The following is a 17,109-nucleotide window of genomic DNA, read 5'->3' as shown; positions in this document are numbered from 1 at the left end:
CGTTCCCACGCCTCTCAGCCGAGAGACACAACAGGGGACCGGGGGAGCTGTGGCCAGATTCCCCTCCCACCAAGGCACAGGGGAAGAGGGGAGGAGGGCGGGGGTGACCCAGCCATCGAACACTGCCTGGGGAGCAGGGCACCCCATCCTGAGGGTCCGGTTCCTGGCTGTGGGGACCATCCCCACCCACCCACATACGGTGCAGAGCTAGCAGTTTCCGGAGCCCACCACTCCCCAGTCCCACCACTCACGCCAGGATGGACGGGGCAGACGGATGGACGGATGGATGGACGGACGTCAGACGGATGGGGTCGGGTCGCTGAGGTGTGCGGGGCTCTGGGGCTTGGGCTCAGGGTGCGGGACGGGGTGATCCTAGTCTCAGCTCTGGCCCCGCAGTGGCCCGACTCGGACTTTGGCCTCCCCCGCCCCGCTGGTCCTGGACACTCCGAGAAGGGCTGGGCCAGGCCCGGGGAGGGGCGGGACGGGGCGGGGCGGGATGGGGAGAGCAGCGGGGCACCTTCGCCTCGACAGGTTTCATCAGACCCTCGTCCGTCCGGGGGGCAGGGAGAGAAGACAGGGAGAAGGAGGTAAGACAGGTAGAAGAGAAGACAGGTAGGAGGGGAGGGGAGAGGAGACAGGTAGAAAGGGGGGAGAGACAGGTAGAAAGGGAGGAGAGACAGGTAGAAAGGGAGGAAAGGCAGGTAGAAGGAGAGAAGACAGAAGAGGAGGAAACAGGTAGATGGGAAGAGAGGATAAGTAGAAGGGGAGAGAGGAAGACAGAAGGGGAGAGAAGATGACAGGTATAAGGGATTGGAGACGACAGGTAGAAGGGGGAGAGTAGACTGAAGGGGAGGGGAGAAGATAGCTAGAAGGGGAGAAAAAAACAGGAGGAAAGAAGACAAGTAGGAGGGGAGAAGAGACATGTAGATGGGAAAGAGAAAGGTAAAAGGGGAGGAGAAAGATAGAAGGGGACAAGACAGGTAGGAGATGGTAGATGGGAAGAGAGAAGAAAGGTAGTAGGAAGCAGATGGGAGAAGGTAGAGGGAAGAATACAGGTAGGAGGGGAGAGAGGACAGGTAGAAGGGAGAGAGAAAAGTAGAGGGGGAGGAGAAAGATAGAAGGGGAGAATAGACAGAAGGGGGGAAGAAGACAGGTAGGAGGTGGCAAGTGGGAGGAGAGATGACCAGTAAGAGGTAGCCAGTAGGAGGAGAATACAGGTAGGACCTGGCCTGGAGCAAAGGTGAATCCCAAAGAGCCAAATGCCCAGTTTCCCCAAGAGGCGGCGGTCATCTGGCAGCCCGGCCAGCCGGTTCTGGGATTGGGGCGCAGGGCAGCGAGCCTCAGCCCCAGTGAGGGCCACCACCGGACATCCCGTCCGAGACTCTTTCGTGCTGGGCGAGGGCAGAGTGGGGCGCCCCCACCCTCCATGGCTCCAGAGGCCTCGAGCACCAACTTCACTTTCTTTATAGCCAGGAAATGATCAGCCCGAGACAATACTCTCGGCATCCACCAGCCTCGGGCAGGGCAGACTGGCCCACGCACAACCACCGTCGGCATTGGGCACGCGGAGGGGCTGGGGCAGGAGGGGTGCCGGACCAGGGGGCGTGGAGGAGAGTACCAGTAGTGGTGACTAATAAAATTGATTTAGTCTCCTTGGTGCCAGCCGCCCAGCAACACAAACGTTCTCTGCCTTTCAAGGAGCTTAAACTCTAGTGCTGGAAACAGACTTAAAAATATTTACAAAGAGTGAGAAAATAATAATAATAATTGTGGTATTTGTTAAGCACTTACTGTGTGCCAGGCACTGTACTAAGCACTAGGGTGGATACTAGCAAATCGGGCTGTACACAGTCCCAGTCCCACACGGGACTCACAGTCTCAATCCCCATTTTACAGATGGGGTAACAGGCCCAGAGAAGTGAAGTGACTTGCCCGAGGGCACACAGCAGGCACGTGGCCAGAGCCTGGCTTAGAACCCAGGTCCTTCTGGCTCCAAGGCCCGGGCTGTATCCACTAGGTCATGCTGAAAAAGTCATTGCTGAACAAGTGCTTAGTAGAGCTCTCTGCATAAAGTAAGCGCTCAGTAAATACGATTGAACGGACAAGAATAAATCTCATCTCCCAAGCCATTTTAATCCCTTGTTCTCGTAGCTCAGTGGAAAGAGCATGGACTTGGGAGTCAGAGGTCGTGGGTTCTAAACTCCTGGTTCTGCCACTTGTCGGCTGTGTGACTTTGGGCAAGTCATTTCACTTCTCTGGGCCTCAGTTCCCTCAATTGTAAAATGGGGATTAAGACTGTGAGCCCCACCTGGGACCTCCTGATGACCTTGTATCCCCCCCAGATTTTAGAACAGTGCTTTGCACATAGTAAGTGCTTAACAAATGCCATTATTATTATTATCTTTCCTTTGGCCCAAAACTTCCTCTCTCCTTTCATCTGGCCAACTACAGCTCTCCTTATCTTCAAAGTCTCCATGAAATCCCATCTCCTCTGGGAAGCCTTCCCTGACTTACCTTTCATCTCTCCACTCTCTTTCCCCTCAACTGCCAAAACATCTAGGCAATCACGTGCTCCCAAAGCCACAAAGTACTTGTGTGCATATTTGAAATACTTTGCTACTTGCTCCGATCTACTGCCATTTAGTATCTGAGCCTCCCTCTAAACTGCAAACTTCTTAGGATCAATATTTTTTGGGCGCTTACTGGGTGCAGAGCACTGTTCTAAGCACTTGGGAGAGTATAACACAACAATATAACAGACACATTCCCTGGATATATACATATTGAATCGAACAATGGTATTTGAGTGTTTACTATGTGTAGAGCACTGGATTAAGCGCTTGTGAGAGTACAGTATAACAGAATTGGAAGCCATGTTCCCTGCCCACGAGGAGCTTCTAATTTAGAGGCAGGGATCTTGTCTTCTCCCTCTCTTGTCCTCACCCAAGTGCTCAGTCCAGAGCTCTGCGAAAGTGTGTCCTCAAAAAATACCATTGGATGATAATAATAGTAATAATAATAATGACAGAATTTATTAAGTACCTACTACATGCCAGGCACCGTACTAAGCTCTGGGGTGGATACGAAGTACTCAGATTGGACACAGTCCCTGTCCCACGTGGGGCTCACATTCTTCATCCTCATTTTACAGATAAAGTAACCGAGGCTCAGAGAAGTGAAGTGACTTGCCCAAGGCCACAAAGCAGACATGCGGCAGAGCCGGGATTAGAACCCACATCCTCCGACTCTCAGCACGGTTGAGGGATGGAAGGCTTCACACCCCCTGTCCTAGCCATCAAGAGAGGGGTGGGGTTAACCAAGTGGGCTGGGGAGCTGGAGTGATCACGATGATCTGACTCCCGCAGACCTCCTCTACGAAGGCATCCCGAAAGGTGGGGGCGGAGAACACTGAGACCAGTGGTCACCAGTAGTGTGGCCCAGTGGAAAGAGTTTGGGCTTGGGCAATCACAGCCCTCAGTCGGGGACCAGGGTTCAGCCTTAACCACCCCGTCGTGCTGGGCAACCACAACCCTCGGCCCTGATCCCGCCCAGCCTCAGTGCCTGCTCTCCCAGAGATGCGGAGAGACAGACAGAGTTGAGATCGCCTCTTCTCCCCCCCCCAACTTCAAGAAGCAGTGCACAGCTTTTTGGAAAGAGCACGGGATCGGGAGTCAGGACACCGGGATTCTAATCCTGGCTCTGCCGTTTGCTGTGTGACCCGGGGCAAGTCTCAACTTCTCTGGGTCTCACTTTAATCATCTGTTAAAATTAAAGATGAAATACCTATTCTCCCTCTTAAGCCCCATATGAGACAGGGGCCATTTCTGATCTGATTGCACTGCATCCTCCCTAGTGTTTAGCATAGAGTCAGCACTTAAATACCTCAGTGGTTATTATTATTGTTAGAGACTGCGAGAGGCATGGATGGTCAACCCAGAGCCCTAATTTATTTAAACCCTTGACTCCAACCATCTTTCCAGCAACTCCAGTCTGAGATATCTGCACCGGTTAGATCCCCGTTCTCCCGCCTCCACCCTCTGCCTGTCTGCCCGTCCCCTCTATCCTCTGAGTGGGAGTTCCTGGAGGGCAGGAAATGCGTGTTCTTGCTTCTGTTAATAATAAATAATAATAATAAATAATTAATGTTGTTCCATCCCGGGTGCTCAGTATGGCGCTGCCAAAGTCTCGACCCGGAGAACATGAGGTTGGTAGTGGGGGGGGGGGGGGGACCGAGGCACGTCTTCAGGGACAGACCCAAGACTGCTAGTTGGGGGGGCAGGGACGGGGTGGTAGGGGCACAGTGGCAAGGAAGGCAGGGACAGAACACCAGGTGGAAGCTCCTCGTGTCAGGGAATGGGTCTCTTTGTTATTCTGCCCTCTCTAAGTGCCTAGAACAGTGAACCACATCAAGTGGGAACCCATTAAATGGCACTGCCACCATCTCCCCAGCCCCCTAAGGCAGCCCGCAGGAGGAGGAGAGGGGAGTTGAGGTCGGCCTGGCACCTGCCCTGCCCAGTGCACCTGCACCCAGAGATCCAGGCGTCAAAATCCCCTGATGGCTGTGCCCGCTTGGCCCCTGGCCTGAACTCTCCAGGCCGGCTGCCCCGCCCCCAGCTGGACACCAGGACCACCTGAGGCCCAAGTGACACCCGACCTAGCTGCTCCGGGGCAACCAGAGTGGACCGGTCTCTCCCGGGAAAGGGTGAGGAGTGGAGACCGGGCCCCAGGAAGACTCCGCTTCCCTACCCGATGCACCTGTGCTCACACACGCACACACACGCCCCTTCACGCACACTTTCACCCCCCCACGCGGGCACACCCACGCCCACCCTCGCAAGCGGGTACCCCCAGGCCGTCACACTCACCCTGGCGCCTCACTGGCACACCCTCGGCCCCAGAGCGGTTTCCCCGGGCTTGGCGGGAAAACCCTTTGTGTCTTGGGCCCGATGAAGCGGGAGCTCAGGCCTCGGCCAAAAACTCGGCTTTCCATCTCGATTTCCCTCCCACCTCCCGCCTCCTTTCGCCCAGCAGCTACAGCTCCCTGCTCAGTCAGCAGTTGTTCCCGCCCCCCGACCTCTCCCCCCCACCCCCACCACTTGCCATCCCCCCCAATCTCCCCCGCCCCCCACCAACTGTTTTCAAATGGAAATTCGGCAGGGGGCAAGGAGGGGGGCGAGGAGGGGGGCCTGGGCCAGAAGGTGGCAGCATCGCTGGTTCCCCTCAGTCGCCCCCCGCCCCCCATAAGGGTACACAGGGACCCACTCTGGGGGCTGAGGAGGAGAAATGCCCACACCGATCCTTCAGGGGAGGATGCACTGAAGGAAATGGCAAGGTTGCTCAGCCCCAACTCCTCCCCCTCCACCCCCGCCAAGGACCCCACAGTTTCTGCCCACAAACACCAGGGCTTCGGGAAAGAAAAACTGAAGCTGGTACTGGGCGGTGGTCCGAGGGTGGGGGAACGAGACCCTCTGTGGCTAAACCCCACCCCTTTCTTGGCTTCCACAGGCAAAGGGGCGGGGGGCGGGGGATAGGGGACTAAGGAGAAGAGGAAGGGGGAGGATTACTTTCTCTAATGGTCTTGACAAGCCCCCGAGTCCACCCCCTCACACACACAGGCACCTTAATTGCTTGGCAAACAGAAGGAGCGCATGTTAGTCGCCAAAACGCTGGTGAGACTGGGGTTCTATTCACAAGGAAACTTGAGGGTCCCCTAACCTCCAGAACGCTATTGATGATCCCAAGTAAACTTCACCCCTCTCACGCCCAGTTGCCCCCCACCCCAAGACACTCGGATCGGGACTGTCTTCGACAGGGGAACCAGGACACTTGGAGAAACCGTGAGCTGGTTGTCCTGCAGAACTCCCACCCATCCCACCCACATCCCCAACTGTCCCCTCTCCATTCCTGACTCTCCCCCAGGGACACAGCAGAGACCATCCAACACCCCCGACTCTCCCCTCTCCATCCCTGACCGTTCCCCCATTGACCCAACCTGGACCGCTCAGCCGTGGATCCATCCAAACCCCGTTGAGAGCTGCCGGAGCTTCCGGCTGCACTGCTCCCAGTGGGAACTGATTCCTTGAGCTCACAGTCCCCTGGGAGAAACGTTTCCTTGTGTCGGGTTTGAACCCACCGCCCTCCTGCTCCAGGGGGGCCCCTCGCCCTGATGGGGTGGGAGTTGGGGAGCAGCGATTCCGTATTCGCCCCGCCCACTCCCTCCGCCGTTCTGGGATCTCCCCCCTGCCCCAACCCATCACAAGGACACCGCCATCGGGCAGCGTCCCGGCCGGTGCCCGTGTTCCTCCCTCCACGGGCCGGACCCCGGGCATGCCCGTGGCCCGTGTGACGGTGCTGACAGCCCTGGTGGGCGGAGGCCGTGGAGATACCAAGAATAGTGAGCAGTGGAGGGGGCTGGGTGAGGAGGGGAGGGGGGTCTGTCAGCTGCACGGGGCGGAGGGGGGAGGGGTGTGTCAGCCGGGGGAGGGGGTGTCAGCCAGCGCACATGGGAAGGGTTTTCAGAGGGGAAACGGAACGCTGTAATCCCGCTATCATCCTGTCACGGAGTCAATGGCCTAGCCAGCGTCAGCAGAGCAGGCTCTGGGGAGCCGGGAAGCGGAGCCGGCTTTTCGCCGGATAATAATGAGGTCTAACACTACAATTAGGCTGGTTCACATGGGCTGGTGTGCCCAGAGCTGCTACATTCTCCCGCCCCTCCCGCATATACACACACATCCCCACCCCCACACTCACATCACTCTGACCCACACACGTTTGTACACAGAGGCACAGCAGCCAGGCACACAGAGGTGTGCACACACACACACACACATACACCCACAGAGGTACTGAGAGACTTGATCATATCATAATAATTATGGTATTTGTTAAGCGCTTACTATGGGCTGAGCACTGTTCTATACACAGGCACCCAGAGATGTGTAATAATAATAATAATGGTATTTGTTAAGCATCTACTATGTACCAAGTACTATTCTAAGTGCTGGGGTAGTTACCGGGCAATCAGGTTGTGTCACGTGGGGCTCATAGTTTTAATCCCCATTTTCCAGGTGAGGTAACTGAGGCACAGAGATGTTAAGTGGCTTGCTCGAGGTCACATACCAGACAAGTGGTGCAGCCAGAATTAGAACCCATGTCCCTTGACTCCCAAGCCTGTGCTCTTGCCACTAAGCCAGGCTGTACACACACACACACACACACTCATGGGCACGCAGAGGCGTGTACACCCACCCAGACAGCCCCATTCTGTCTGGGGCCACCTGCAAATTGGGGGAGCTGAGCTATCCCAGAGTTCTGATCTCTGAGGGTTGGGGAATTCCCCCTTCCCTCCCCCCAACATTCCCCCACCTCCCTGCCCCCAGGTCTGGTGAAGCTTTAGGATCCTGGAGTCAGAACTGGGAATTTCGGAAACCACAATCGAGAAGCCGTTGTTTAGTAAATACCTCAGGAAGGTAGCTAATTACGGGCTTCCAGTCATTTCCCAGCAGGTAATGACTCTCTGCCAACCTGCAGGCTTTCCGCTCCCACGCTGCCCCCCAGGCTGAGTCACAGCAGGGGGTCAGAGGGAGACACCCCATCCCCAGGGCCCAGGGAAGACCATGCCCGGGGTCTCTGCTCTCGGGTCTCTTCCGTGTGGGGAAGGGTCTCTGGGCTGGCGGGTAGAGGAACCACTGGACTGGAAAGGCCCGATACCCTGAGATCAGGGAAGTGGGCCCCTGGGACTGGACCAAAGACCTCGGCATGTGCCCGTTGGCTTCGAGCATTGGAGGCTCTGGGTCCCCCTCCCCAAGGGTCAATCTGGATCACAGTCCAGTCCTCTCTCCCATCACCCCATCCTGTCCCCCTCTCGCAAAGGCTCCCTGTGCTGGCACTGCCAGGCCCTGCCCGGGCTGGGACTCCAGGGTCCCGGCCTGCGTGCTGGCACCGAAGCCAATGCCGGCCTCCAGCTCCTCCCCCTCCTCGTGGCTAGAGGGTCTGGGTGGGAGTAAGGGTGAACAGTTGCAGCAGCAGCGATGGATTCATCTCTCTTTTGCCAAACTCATGGGGGTCCTGCCTACTCAACCATGGGCACCCAGGACAGCTGTTGCTCCCACCATCCCCTCATTCTTTCCTGGGGAGTCAAACCCGAGGCCGGTGGGATGTCAGGGGTCTGGGGGGCTGGCCAGGCCAGGCCTGAGCAGGACCACCCGATCACCTGAGCGGGGACCCTCGGCTGGAGTGATGCTGGAGTCACCCCTCCCCTGCCCCTCAGCACCACGGCTCCAGGGTCCTGCAGCCTGCCCCACCCAGGCAAAAAAATACAGGGAAATGTTTTTCTAACAGATGCCCTGATGCCAGAAACTCTCCACACAGCAAAATCCTCTGTTTCCCCAGCGAGAAGCAGCACGGCCTAGTGGAAAGAGCACGGGCTTGGGAGTCAGAGGTAGTGGGTTCTAATCCCAACTCCGCCACTTGTCCTCTGTGTGACTTTGGGAAAGTCGCTTCACTTCTCTGTGCCTCAATTATCTCATCTGGAAAATGGGGATGAAGACTGTGATTCCCCACTTGGGACAAACTGATAACCTTGAATCTATCTCAGTGCTTAAAACAGTGCTTGGCATATAGTAAGTGCTTAACGAATAGTATTATTATTATTATTATTATTGGGACCCTCCTTTCCACAAAGACCCTTCCCCCTGTAGGCCCCGCCTTCCACAAGCTCTGCCCTCCACACAGGTTCCACCAGTGTTGTTGTGAGAAGCATTCCTTCTCCCTCGCTGAAAGTTTCGGATTGGGGTGACCCAGAAGGAGGGGGCAAAGGGACAGGGAGACAGAGGGTGTGAAATCACTGCAAACTGCCTCTCACATGCTGTTCCTCTTGTCTGGTACTCCTCCTCCTCGAGCCCTTGTGGGCCTTATTGGCCACATGTGTGTACTTCTCCTGCTTTATGGGGAAAGCTATGGGCGGGAACAAGAGGCAACAGGAAATAGGTGAACTCCCGGTGACTTCAGCCCATCTCCCTTCTGTGTCTTGAGGAAAGCCGACCCCGGCACTCGACCCCAACCCACCGCAGAAGTCCGAGGAGCGGGAATCCCCCAACCTTCGCCCGCGGGGATTCCCCCGAGCCTGTCCTCACCAACTGTAGACCGTACTCAGAGCAGATCGGCAGCCCCCTCACATCCCCGCCCAGCCCCCAGTCTAACCCTGGTTCCTTCCCGCTGGACTTTGGTATCAGGCTCCTTCCTGGACCCCCTGCCTTTGGCCTTTGCCTGTCAATAATTATAATAATTATAGTAATTATGGTATTTGTTAAACTTACTATGTGCCAGGCACTGTTCTAAGCGCTGAGATGGTTACAAGCAAATTGTGTTGGGCACGATCCCTGACCATATGGGGCTCACGGTCTCAATTCCCATTTTCCAGATGAGGTAACTGAGGCCCAGAGAAGTGAAGTGACTTGGCCAAGGTCACACAGCAGACAAGCGGCAGAGTCGGGATTAGAACCCATGACCTCCTGTCTTCTACTGGATCGCCTCCCACACACATCATTCCCTTCTTCCTCCCCCTCCGATGGCTCCCGCCTTGCTCCACCTCAAACGAGGACTCTGTCTGCTTGCTTCCGGGCTTCCCCCCTCCCCCCCAGGCTGGGTCCTCTGCCCGCTCTGCTCCCTTCCGCAGCCCAGCTCACTGGTGTGGTCGAAGCCAGCACCAGCCGGGTTATGTCGCTCCACAGCCTGGTCCTTCGACTACAGACCTGAGCTCCCTGACAGGTCACCTCAGCTCCCCGGGCTGTGGGTGGACACAGTTCGGCAATACTCACACCAGGAGCCTGAGACCAGGACATCGCCTCCCCCCCTCCACCCCCCATTCTGCCTTTCCCCTGTCACCCGAGCTGCAGGATATGGGCTCTTACCTGGGGGCTGGCGGGACAAGTGCATCGGTGCCCAGCCTGTCTCGTGGTCCACTCTGGCTCGTGGACAGGCCACGCCCGGGCACAGGGAGCCTCACTTCCAGTGACACCCGATGGCTCGGAACCGGGGCAGTTCAAAGTGGGTCGGGGGGCCGTCCGCTGGCTCAGCTCTCAGCTCTCTGCGACGGCCAACCTGAAAGAGTAAAGGTCACAGAGTCCATCCTCCTGCCTCTGAGGCCCAATCAAAAGGGGGTGGGGGGCTTGACCTGGGGCCCACGGACCCATCCTCCCCTTCCCGCTATGGCTGGGGGTTAGGGAGAAAGCAGCCCCCCATGTCATCTGACTCTAGAGAAACACCATGGCCTAGTGAAAAGAGCACCAGCCTGTGAGTCAGAGGCCTGGGTTCTAATCCTGATCCTCCAATTGTCTGTGTGACCTTAGGCAAGTCACTTAAATTCTCTGCGCCTCAGTTAGTCTTAATCCCCATTTTACATGAGGTAAGCCCCACGTAGCACATGGACTGTGTCCAAACCCCCCCACCCATTAAAATGGGGTTCAGAAGCACCATCTTATATCTCATCTTCCTATCTCTCTGAAGTAGATAACTGGGCAAGTAGTACTCGAGTAGAAGTAGCAAAATGTCCTGTGTACATAATGCCATTTTTTTGATTTAGAAAAGATTTAATGAAACGTCAAATTCCATCCTGGCACTGATCTCTAAACTCCTTGTGGGCAAGGCCTGGCACTTAGAATGATGCTTGTCACATAGTAAATGTTTATCAGATACCATTAAAAATAAAATGTCTTTTATTGTTGTATTGTACTTTCCCTAGCACTTAATACAGTGCTCTACACATACGATTGGCTAATTAAAAAAAAAAATCCCATCTCTGTCACTTGTCTGCTATGAACCTCTCTGTGCCTCAGTTCTCACTTGTCTGCTATGAACCTCTCTGTGCCTCAGTTCCCTCGTCTGAAAAGTGGGGATTCAGTGGCTGTTCTCCCTCCTACTTAGACTGTGAACCCCATGCAGATCTGATTATCTTGTGCAGCGCAAGTGCTTAACAGATACCATAATTATTATGAAAACCCCAGGTGGCCTTGCTGGGTTGTGAGGGGCTCGGAGCCAAGCTCAGTTCATTCAGCTGACCACTGCCACATTGGCGGGCCGCTCACCCCCTGGAGACAAACAGACGGGGCATCGGCAAAAGGGGAGGAACGGGTTAAAGGAGAGAGGGGGAGGAGAGGCAGGCCTCCCCCTCCTCCCCCCGCACTCTGGCGACCAGCGGGCAGCCCCAGCGGGCAGCGAGGCTGGCGGCCGCTCATTATGCAGCCTCAGCTGCCAGTGATGGCAGGGCGGGGGTGGGGGAGACCATCACGTCTGGCGCTGAATTCTCAACTGGGGTTGGGGAATTGGGGGGTGGGGGGCAGAAAAGGAGGAGAGGAACCCTGCTCAATGCCAGGCCCCTCCCCGCTTTTAATCTCCCTGGCACCGGCCCAGAGAGGAAGAGCGGCTAGAGAGCTGCCGGGTGGAGGCTGGGCGGCGGGCTGGGTCCCACAAAGATGCCCCCCCCCAATCCCCATCCCACAAAAGCCGCTGGGGAAAACGCGTCTTGGTCACCCTCCGCCCCCGGAGAGGGGTCTGGAGCCGGAGAAGACGAACCCTCCCGGCTGGGCCCGCCCGGCTCTCCTCCAGCCTCAGAGCGAACAGGGAAGGGAGGCAGAGTGGGCGGCCAGGACAGCTGGTCCGTTTAAAGCTCCTCCAGTGCAGCAGGAACACGAGTGCCACTGCCCCGGGGCCCCGTCCAGGTCCGGGGGGTGGAAATGAAACTGGGGAGGCCCGACCCCAAGGGGAGGGGAGGATTAGCCCCAGTGTTTCACTACAGTGCTTGGCATAGAGTAAGTGCTCAATAAATACTATTGACTGACATTAAAAATAAGGTATGAGGTGACTCATTGCTGCAATTCAGAAAACCCCCTTGATTTGGTAATCTACTCAATTCTGGCCCCTGACCCCCCATGCTCTTTCCCAATCCCGGCCCCTGACCACCCCCATGCTCGGCTGCCGGCTCTGGCCCGAGAAAAACAGGAGCGGCAAGGGGAGGGAGGGAATGGACCCGGGCCCTGGGTCCTGGCGTCCCGGGTGTCCTCGCGTCCCCGGGGCAGCGGCCAAGCTGGCGTCAGGGTCAGACGTACACTGGCTGAGGTCACCTGAGCCAGTCCCCTGCCTGAGGATGGGTGAATGGTGAGCAGAGGGGACAGGGATGCAGTTGGTGTTGGAAGAATGATCCTGGGCTGAGAACAGGAGCTCAACCTCGCCCTAAGGGGTCTATCACCCCAGAACCCTGAGGACCCAGGGGATGTGGGCTGGGCCTTTGGGGAGGTGGGGGCCGGTCATGGGCCTGTGGATACTCCAGGTTCCTGGCACGATGTCGCCAGCCAATGAAGACCCTCCCCACTCCATAGGCCTGGGCTCAGCAGCCCCCTAGCCCTCAAATCCCTGAGCCTGAAGTCTGGGCAGAAGCAGGAGGGCAGCTGGGGGTGTGGGCTGAAGCTGCAGGAGCCCCCAGTTTGCACAAATGATCCAGTTTGCGGGGTCTATGACCTTAGGGGCCCACACACTCACCAAGGGGAGCATTTAGGACAGCTGGCTGGGACCAGCAAAGTTCAGAGACGGGAGCCATGAACCCAGGACACCCAGTGGGGCCAGAACCAGAGCCTGGACCAGAAGAGAGGCCAGAACCAGGCCTTCCTCTATGATTGCCAGAAGATCCCTGTGCAACCCCGCACGCTTGTGCCGGCCTTGGAGGACGGAGCTCCAGACATCTGCTGCCACATGGCGGGAGCCCCGGGAGTAGGGGGTGGGGGGCAGGGATGACCAGGCGTTGGGGAGTGGGGGGCCTCAGGCGCTCCAGCAGGGCGGGATGGGGCAGGGCAGAGTTCCAGAAGGAGCCACAGCCCCACCCCTGCTCTCCTTGTCAGCTCCACGGAAAGGGCTGGCAAGGGGAAGGGTGCCCAGGGCTCTTCAGCTTGATGCCCTCCCACCCACCCATGAAAGCCAAGTGCCTAGCCAGCCCCTCCCTGAGCCCCCGCCACGGAGCCTGGTAGCCGGGGGCCACGATACTCCAGTAATAAAGGTGTCGTTCCTGCCGCCGGCCAGGCCCGACCTCCCAGAAGAATTGCTTCACCTTGGGGCGCTGCCCCAGCTCTTGCCCAGGCCTGCCCGGGGCTCACCACCTCCAGGAAGTCTTCCCAGACCAGCCCCGGCCACGCCCCAGCCCCATCCCCTCCCCCGGGTCCCGGGGTCCGTCCGGTCACTCCTCCCACCCTCGGATTGGCCCGCGGTGTCCCCGTAGGCACTGGCCCAGTGACCGGCGCCATCCCCTCCTCCAGGCAAGGCCAGAGTCTGGATCCCCGACGAGCTGATCGCCCCAGCTTTGGCCCTTTGCATGCATCCCGGTGGATGGGAAGCCGTGGTAGCTCACGCCCACAGAAACCAGACACGGGTGGGACAGGAGGCAGGACGGGGCCAGGGGACTCAAAAGGACAGAGTAGAAAAGAAACAGCACGGCCTAGTGAAAACAGCAAGGGCTTGGGAGTCAAAAGGACCCGAGGTCTAATCCTGGATCCACCACTTGTCTGCCATGTGACCTCGGGCAAGTCACTTCACTTCTCTGCCTCATTGGGAATGCCTATTCTCCCTCCTACTTGGACTGTGATTCCCATATGAGACAGAGGCTGTGGTCCAACCTGATTAACTCGCACCTACCGCAGGGCTTATACAGTGCCTGTTGCCTGGCACACACTAAGCGCTTAACACATACCATTTTAAAAAACCAAACAAAACCTCTACACAAAAGTCGGGACCCTCAGAGGGGGTGTAGGCTCCTTGAGGGCAGGGATGATGTCATGATGTCTACCAACTCTACTGTACTCTCGGGGGCTTAGTGCCGTGATTTGCACCCAGTAAGCACTTAATAAATACCACTGATTGATTTAATTTGGAAAAACTGATCCAAATGACTTCACCCTTCTTTCTGCAGATGCCCAAAAGTGTGGCGTCACACACACACGTATGCCCGCTGACAAGCACACAGAGACATACACAGGCACCCATATCCAAAGAAATACACAGGTAGAAACATGCATGGAGACACATGCACGCAAGTGCACACACATATGAAGATACACACATGCAAGTACACCCCCTAACCCCCCGAAGCGGGTGCCCAGCCCCACCTGCCCACACAGCCCCACCCTCCCTCTTGCCCCATCTCCGCTCCCCCAAACCCATCCGGGCCAGAGCAGGCCGATGAGAGCCGATCTGGGCTCGGTCGGCAGTGCAGCTGTGAGGTAATTGGAGACTTGGGCACAATTAGCCCAAGTGGAGGCACCCCTACGCCTACCCCTCCCTGAAGGAAAACAGTTGTTAGCAGAGGATCTTCGGGGAAATGAGGTAACAGGTAGCAGAGCAAACAAATTCATTCATTCAATCCTATTTATTGAGCGCTTATTGTGTGCAAAGCACTGTACTACGGGGAGAGTGCAATATAACCACAAACAGACACACTCCTGCCCTCAACCAGCTCATCTCCCGGGTGGCCGGGCAGTCCAGCTAACTGGCTTGGGCCGGCCCAGCTCAACCCAGCATGACCCAGCTCCTCCTGGCACTGCCCCGCACTGCCCGACAAGGCCCAGCCCCGCAGCAGGATACCGGCCCGCCGCCTGTCCCTCCACCACCCTGCCAGCAGTCAGGCACCCGGATGCCTTAATTCTCTAATTAGCCCTAACTGGCACCCTGATTCTCAGCCACAGTCCCGGCCACTGGTGTCAAGGGGTGGGGCACCAAGGCGGCCGAATGGATCCCAAGGAGCCCATGAAGATCAAGCCTCTGGATTCACTCTTCCCTCTGTCCGGAGCGGGGACCCCCACCCAAGTCTTCAGGGACTAGGGGGACCTGCGCGTCCAGTCAGAGCGGCGGGGGTCCGAAAGGGGTCCCGGCTAACTGGCCCAGACGTGTCAAACACGCCCACGTCTCCCCCATCCTAAAAAAACCCGCTCTTGACCCCACCTCCCCCTCCAGTTATCGTCCTATCTCCCTACTACCCTTCCTTTCCAAAATCTTAGAACGAGTCGTCTACAATCGATGCCTAGAATTCCTTAACTCCCATTCTCTCCTAGACCCCCTCCAATCTGGCTTCCGTCCCCTCCACTCTACGGAGACTGCTCTCTCTAAGGTCACCCGTGACCTCCTTCTTGCCAAATCCAATGGCTCCTACTCCATTCTGATCCTCCTCGACCTCTCTGCTGCCTTTGACACTGTCAACCATCCCCTCCTCCTCCATACCTTATCTCACCTTGGCTTCACGGACTCTGTCCTCTCCTGGTTCTCCTCTCACCTCTCTGGCCGATCATTCTCGGTCTCCTACGCCGGAGCCTCCTCCCCCTCCCATCCTTTAACTGTCGGAGTTCCTCAAGGGTCAGTTCTCGGCCCTCTTCTGTTCTCCATTTACACTCACTCCCTCGGTGAACTCATCCGCTCTCACGGCTTTGACTACCATCTCTACGCAGATGACACGCAGATCTACATCTCCGCCCCTGTCCTCTCCCCCTCCCTTCAGGCTCGCGTCTCCTCCCGCCTCCGGGACGTCTCCACCTGGATGTCGGCCCGCCACCTAAAACTCAACATGAGCAAGACTGAGCTCCTCATCTTCCCTCCCAAACCCGGTCCGCTCCCAGACCTCTCCATCACCGTGGATGGCACGACCATCCTTCCCGTCCCGCAGGCCCGCAATCTCGGTGTCATCCTTGACTCGTCCCTCTCGTTCACCCCACACATCCTATCCGTTACCAATCCGTTTCACCTCTACAATATCGCCAAGATCCGCCCTTTCCTCTCCACCCAAACGGCTACCTTACTATTACGGGCTCTCGTTATATCCCGGCTAGACTACTGTGTCAGCCTTCTCTCTGACCTCCCTTCCTCCTCTCTCGCCCCGCTCCGGTCTATTCTTCACTCCGCTGCCCGGCTCATCTTCCCGCAGAAACGATCTGGGCATGTCACTCCCCTTCTTAAACAACTCCAGTGGTTGCCTATCGACCTCCGCTCCAAACAAAAACTCCTCACTCTAGGCTTCGAGGCTCTCCGTCACCTTGCCCCTTCCTACCTCTCCTCCCTTCTCTCTTTCTACCGCCCACCCCGCACGCTCCGCTCCTCCGCCGCCCACCTCCTCGCCGTCCCTCGGTCTCACCCATCCCGCCGTCGACCCCCGGGTCACGTCCTCCCGCGGTCCCGGAACGCCCTCCCTCCTCACCTCCGCCAAACTGATTCTCTTTCCCTCTTCAAAACCTTACTTAAAAATCACCTCCTCCGAGAGGCCTTCCCATACTGAGCTCCTCTTCCCCCTCTACTCCCTCTGCCATCCCCCCTTTACCTCTCCGCAGCTAAAGCCTCATTTTCCCCTTTTCCCTCTGCTCCTCCACCTCTCCCTTCCCATCCCCACAGCACTGTACCCGTCCGCTCAACTGTATATATTTTCGTTACCCTATTTATTTTGTTAATGAATTGTACATCGCCTTGATTCTATTTAGTTGCCATTATTTTTACGAGATGTTCTTCCCATTGACGCTGTTTAGTGCCATTGTTCTTGTCTGTCCGTCTCCCCCGATTAGACCGTAAGCCCGTCAAACGGCAGGGACTGTCTCTATCTGTTGCCGACTTGTTCATCCCAAGCGCTTAGTACAGTGCTCTGCACATAGTAAGCGCTCAATAAATACTATTGAATGAATGAATGAATATATGGGTGTGGGAGCAGGAGGGCTGTCCCATCTGGTGAGACCCGGTGGGACGGTCTCCAGGCAGAGAACCTGCCAAGCAGCTGAGCAGCCCCTAATGGTGGGGGCTTGAGAAGGTCTTCCCCCATCCTCCACCCCAACTCCCGTGAGGTTTCTGTGCAGAGACTTTGCCCATGGGGATGAGGTGCCCATCTGGGTCTCAAGGGGGCTAGCTGCTTCTCTGGGCCGAGGTCTGTGCTGGCACGGGTTATTCGCACACCCACCTCTGAAGCAAACACAATCACCGCACAGCCCCATGCCCCCCAAAGAGGCTGCCCCAGGCTCACCCCCACACAGCCACTGACCACGGCCCCAGACCACCCCTCATTGGCAGACCTGGCCCCAGGTGGCCACGTGCCCACCGGCC

At 57.2% G+C, this 17,109-nt stretch overlaps 1 protein-coding gene across 2 annotated transcripts in view; it reads right to left on the bottom strand.

The window, feature by feature from the left end:
- PLXNB2 (plexin B2) overlaps positions 1 to 10,005 on the bottom strand; it is a 61,715-nt gene extending 51,710 nt beyond the window's left edge. The window contains exon 1 of one of the 2 annotated variants that reach the window (XM_029078712.1): positions 9,912 to 10,005. The gene's annotated coding sequence lies outside the window, so the exon portion shown is untranslated. Of the gene's footprint in view, positions 1 to 251; positions 376 to 9,911 lie in introns of those variants that run through there. The other variant, XM_029078715.2, reaches the window with a different exon arrangement.
- Between the last annotated feature and the right edge of the window lie 7,104 nt (positions 10,006 to 17,109).

Source organism: Ornithorhynchus anatinus, chromosome 14 (genome assembly GCF_004115215.2).
Source record: "Ornithorhynchus anatinus isolate Pmale09 chromosome 14, mOrnAna1.pri.v4, whole genome shotgun sequence".
Lineage (NCBI taxonomy): Eukaryota > Metazoa > Chordata > Mammalia > Monotremata > Ornithorhynchidae > Ornithorhynchus > Ornithorhynchus anatinus.
This window is presented reverse-complemented; position numbering and strand designations above follow the sequence as displayed.